The following is a 6,065-nucleotide window of genomic DNA, read 5'->3' on the forward strand; positions in this document are numbered from 1 at the left end:
ACTCAGAACCATCTGTATGTTCCTCAGTACTTGTCTGTACAAATCTTCAGTATTATCTTTGTCTTTTCATTGTAGGCATGAAAAGCAGTGAATGGGCTAGTCAGGCAGATAGCCAGCTATTACGGGTTTGTGGTAACATTCATCAAAGAGCTGGCAAATGGTAGCTACTCAATTGCAGATTGAGTCCCTCTATGCGGTACTTACTTTTGGGGCTTGCCACACAAAAAGAATAACAGTGAACACAGACCATGTTTCAAGGTAAATGCCTTGCTCTTCTGCTGGCAAATTCAGTGACACTAATAGGATCAGCACCAGAAGTACTACTCATTTCTCTTCAAAACATTTCCCAATGCCATTACCCTTCAGCATAGGGATAAATTTTTCATGCAGTTATCGCAAACTAGTATAGAAATTCTAAATGTCAAGATCCATTCTTCTGTGACTGATAAAGCCACTCGTGGAGCAAAATGCAGAAGCTATGAGCATGCCTAAAAGTAATGATGGTTTTATCCTTTTAAACCTTTGAGCATTTCACATGTAATTATCTAATCCAAATCCTGTCCAAATTCATATTCTGTTAGTGCCAGAAAGGTATCTGATTGGAAGTCAGGGGCTCTGTATTACATATGGCAGGAGGCTTTCATAAAATGAAGCAAAATCCATAATCATGGCTGCAAATGGCTATCATTGTGTGCTGCTACTTTTTCAGAAAAGTTTGAGGGTTTTTTTTTAACAATTATGTACTGGATTAAGTATCACAATACAATATTTAAACTTATTCTCTTGGAAAATGCTGTCAGTTAGCCTCAAGAAGATTCAGACTTTGTTGAATTAGTATATGTCTGTTTCTACAGGCATTTCATTTCAGGTAAATACTGTTAGAAGGGAACATCTTAAAATTAGGAAGTACTGACTAGCCAGGCACTATAAAACTGGATGGCTGTGCTCGGGATGTAATGGGGACTCTGTCAGCATGTGAACCAGTGATCCATATCAAGAGGCCGTTCTGCCAGGGCTGTAAGCACTTTACAAGAGGTATCCAGGTTGTGTGTCTCAGGTTTTTAATCCAGTGGGTCTTGTGTCATTGTAATGATAACCAAAGTCTTACACCACTTCATTTGTCTGATGGGTGTTGATGAATGATGAAGAATCAGATCATTGAGCAAGGGGCAGATGGTAAGTGTTGTGCATGTATGTTATAAAAATGGGAGGCAGTACACGGCCGAAGTTCAAGGCCCAGCAGAGAATGAACTGGAGAACCCAGAGCGTGTCACCTTTTGCTTGTAACCAGCAGAATTTAGGTAAAGTTTTGCTTCCTGTTGAACTGGGATCTCTCTCCTTTACCGTGCTCAGTGGAACAACCCCCTGCCCTTCCCGCCATACAACTTCCTGGTTTCTGCTGTATGCTTCCTTTCCTCCCTCTTCTGGGTTGGTATCATTCTACTGTCCCTCCATGACTAGGAACGACAGCAAGGTATGTCTGCTTTGCACCTCAGCATGTGCTGATTGCCCAGCTACGCAGGCTATTGCTATGTTCCTGCTGCAGCCTTTTCCTTAGCAGAGGTGATACAGCGGGTGTCTTACCTAGACACTGCCAGGTTTTTTATAAAACTTTTAGCGTGTTTATCTTTGGACAACTTCAGTGAAATTTGGTAAAGGGAATGCTGAGGGTCTTCACTGGAATGAAAAGGTACTGGGCAGGAGGAATGGGCTCAGACTGCCAAACAGTGCGATCACACATACCTTATTTCCTTAGGAAACTGAACTGAAAAAAGCATTGGCAGGAGTGGACAGTAAGAGGAAACAGGCCAGTGCAGGAAAAGGGAGACAAGGATCTATAATTGGAAAAATTAAGACTGGACTCAACAAAGGATGGAAAAATTAACAAAAATTTACATTTCTAAAATACAAGGAAAATTGCACAATAGCAAGAGGTAGCAAAAGCATTGTACTTCCGTAACACTCAAGTGTGGGTTGTAACAGGTATTTATCACCCAAGTAAGCAGGTTGGGGCTACCTGGGTGTGGGTATCTCCCCAGACATGGGAGATCCACAAGCACTAACTTGTTAAACCTGTCAGCCTACTGTTTTAGTAGCAATATCACAGGAATGCTGTTTCTTTGAAAAGGGTGCACAAAGGGCAAACAAGTTACTTGATTTCTAGAATGTAAGTTAAGAGGGGGGGGTTGAGGGAAATAGTAAAACTTGCTGCTCTTTCATGTTCTTCCTCCAAAGAAAACATCTTAAATAAAATATTGGATGTCTGGTGGGAGCGTGGCTCCACAGACAATTATCTGCGTCATTTACTTGTTTCCCTGACAATATTTTGCAATTCACATAGTTTCCTACCACAGTGTTTTGTAAAGGGGATGAGTAGATAAAGGGAGCGTGGTGACAGATGAATTTCTGTATGACCAGACAGTTTGGACCTACCTTCTGGGCAGATCTACCTGAATGTTATCATGTTATATAATGAATTAAACCCCAAATCACTTACAAGATTAGTTCTGAACTGTGAAACTACCTGGTGCAGGGCAGTCTAGTATATGAATAGGTTTTCCGGAGAGGCCATGGAGTCACCATCCTTGTAAGTTTTTAAGACCTGACCAGGCAAAACCCTGAGTAACGTGGACTGAAATCAATATTGACTATGATTTGAGCAGGAGGTTGGACTAGAGACCTCCTGAGGTCACTTTGAACCTGGTTTGATGAAAGAGACCTGTAAGTGTGTGTATTATTTTCTTGTAGTTGTCACATTTACTTAAAACTTGAAGCTGCCAATGATACAAAACATCAGATGTTCTTGAAGATTTGGCAGCTTTGACTCAGTGATTTTGTGGCTCTGAATTTCTGGAAGCTTTCACTGCCTAAACATATACAGGAGTCCTCAAACTAGAGCCATTGGGTAACTCCACCACTGAGTGGTTGTTATTGTAAACCTAGCAGGTAGTCTTTTGTCCGCTCTAATGTGAAGGTGCCAGCTTCTCCAGATTCCCCATAGTAAATTATTGACCTAAATTGGATGGTTCAGAATCTGAACAGAAAGTAAAAATCCAAAACATATCTCAAGACTTTTCATTTTTAACTGCATTTTATCTTGGAAAAGTTATTAGTTTTTCGAGGGTGATATTGACAATACTACCATCCTTCTCATTGCTTCTACATTGCTTTCAGAAATGAGAGGAAATTTGACATATGCTTCTGACCTTGACAGAGCTGGTTCCAGTGCAGAGTGCCCAATCTGCCATGTCAGAGAGGCTCCACTGGCATTTTCTGCAGCTTTTTGTCATTCTGAAACCGTCTTCAAGTGTCTTTTTTTATCAGGTAGCGTAATACAAATTGACTGCAGTGTAGATGGACCAACTCACAAACCTAAATCACAAACCTATCACCAACTCACAAATCTAAATCACAAACCTATTTACCTATGACTGCACTTCAAATTATGTTTTCAAATTATTCAAATTGGTGTTTTCTTTTTGTGCAAACAATTTCCCACTCCCGTCTATCGGGGGAAGAGGAGAATATGATTGGAATAGAATTTGCAGGTGGAGAATTAGGTCTTTCATACATACCCTGGTTTTTGATGAAGAAATAAATGCTGGCAATTCACTTCCCATTATGAATATTGATCAAAACAGCGTTCATTACTAGTTTTGTTATATTATTGTGATAATACATTTCTTGGCTCCTTAAAATTATTTGTTTTTTTTTCTTGTGTGGCCTAATGGAGAACGCCCTCCTTCCAAACAAGTGTAAGTATAATAATGCAAAAACAGCTTGTGAGAAAGGGCAGTGATGCATACAGATATATTGCACGTAGAATACCTATCCCAAATTCTGATTACAGCCTCACAGTCATGAATAAACAAACTCTTGCAATTATTCTGAGCTAATGTTACCCTGACAACATTATAGGTAACAAAATTCTGTAATTACTGCCAGCAAAACCCCCAGTACAGCTAATGCTTCTGTTTGCTAGGATTAAATACTTTTATTAAGTATTAAAAAAACTCCAAATCATAAGTCCTGCTTTTAATATTAGGATCAAAACTAATCAGTAAAGTGTAATTATTCACTCTCATATACGGAGAGACATTCTCTTCGAGTTCTGTATTTGCAAAGTAGTGATATATAAAAGGAGAAGCTGGAGCTTTTTACCTGTTATGTAGTGGTGGGTATATCACTTGGTATCATTCTGGCCAAGTGAGATCATTAGAGAGATGAGGTACTGCAGATTGGAAATATTTTTCGAGTTAACTTAAGAGGTAAAAATTATGCAACCTAGTACTTAAAAGCAGCAGGTCACATCCTGGTGTAAACAAGGTTCTACTCCAAAAATACTGGTGAAGTAAGTGTCAGTTTAAATCAGTTTAACCTCCTGTTGCCTCCTCTGAGCTCTGATCTGCTACATAAACTCTGTGTAGTCTCTGTGATGATGATATTCTGTGGATGTTAGGTTTCATTTTCAAATTTTATTTACTTCTAAGGAACCTTAGGTGCCTTGACAAAGACTAGAATTTTTCCATTTCAAAGGAAGTCCTATCCAATTTAAAATTTTTCTATACATCCAAATGTTCATGTTTGGTGCTTTCCAGGAGAGACACCACTGAAGCTGCATTGTTTTTGAACACCAGCACTTGCTAAATACTGAAAGCCAACATCAGTCAAGTGCTCAAATAGCTTGTACAAATAGTAACTTCCTTTTAGGAAGGAATGCTTTTTGTCATTTACATGTAGTAAACTAATTCGTTTTAATATTTAGTACTTCAGTTGACCAACTGAGATGGAAAAAGCAGGACCAACCGAGTTCTCTTACAGCTTTTTAACTGAAGCGGTGGTAAAAAGACTGAGGCCCGATAATCTTCCTTCTTGAAGGGTAGAATTCCTAGAAAGGTAGCAGCATTAATGCCCTTTTCTGCAGACACTGTCTTCTGTTTGCTCAAATTTAAGCATGTGTTCTGCTAGATACATATTTGTTATCTTTTAAAATGTAACATTAATTGAATTCTCTTGCTTTAATGTAACTTAATGCATTTTTAAACTGAATTCCAGTTTTAACGGGGTGAAGTTTGATACACTTGGAAGTAAGGAAAATTTCAGACATATTAATAAAATATTTTGTCACCCATTGACAAAACAAGAAAAATGTAAGAAATAAGGGAGTTCTTTTAAGTATACAAGACAGCTTAAACTTCTGTAGGTTTGTGTCTTTCTGCTTTGAAAATTGCTTGTGATCAGTTTACAGCAGGACAAGTTTTTTGTAAATACTTAAACCTATTATTTTGGTATTCTGTTTACTGTCCAGAATTATTGCTATAATTGGTTATACCTTTAAAAAAAAAGGAAAAAATTATGTTTCTTGCATTGATATGCCCTAGAAGCAAAATTACTGGATTTTATTTCCCCTCCCCTTGAATTTTAATAACAGAAGCTGGTGTTCTGCAAAGTTAGTCTAATGACCTGCATTCTGTAGTAGCGATCCATAACTTCATTTCTTACCCGTAGATGTGTTTCCTCAATCTGCCCTGTTTTGGTGGGAAGGGGTGGTGGCAAGAGAACCTTGCAGAATAATCGATATATATTACAGTCATTAGCAGCGGTATTCACTTGTGTAGATGTCTGACTGGACTGGTATAGGTCTCTGAGTGTTTTGAGTTGGCGTTGCTGAGTAAGTTAGAAACAACTTGGGGTTTGGGGGTGATGACCTCAGTGGCCCTGTGGTGGGGGAGACTGTGGTAGCCTTTTCTGCTCAGCTGAAATGGAGAATCTAGCAGAAAAGGTAGTAGAGTCTTGTTCTTCAGTTTTGTGCTTTGGGTAGGCAAGAAACATCCAGTGAAATGGGTAATACTTGTGGAGGAAACCTTTTCCAGTAACACCTCTCCTGAGTTCAAAGCGGCAGCATGGCTATGCTTCGGTACAGCTGTTTCTTCATTTTATTAGCCGTTACATGGATTTTTGCTGAGAAATTTTCCGGCTTTCTTGTTTAGCCTTCATACTGTAGTCTCTAACCTCCCGTTCTTTTGTGTGCTTGTAAGGTTTGGTTTGTTTGCTTTAGCATTTGA

This window comes from Buceros rhinoceros, unplaced genomic scaffold, assembly GCF_000710305.1.
Source record: "Buceros rhinoceros silvestris isolate BGI_N320 unplaced genomic scaffold, ASM71030v1 scaffold23405, whole genome shotgun sequence".
NCBI classification, from domain to species: domain Eukaryota; kingdom Metazoa; phylum Chordata; class Aves; order Bucerotiformes; family Bucerotidae; genus Buceros; species Buceros rhinoceros.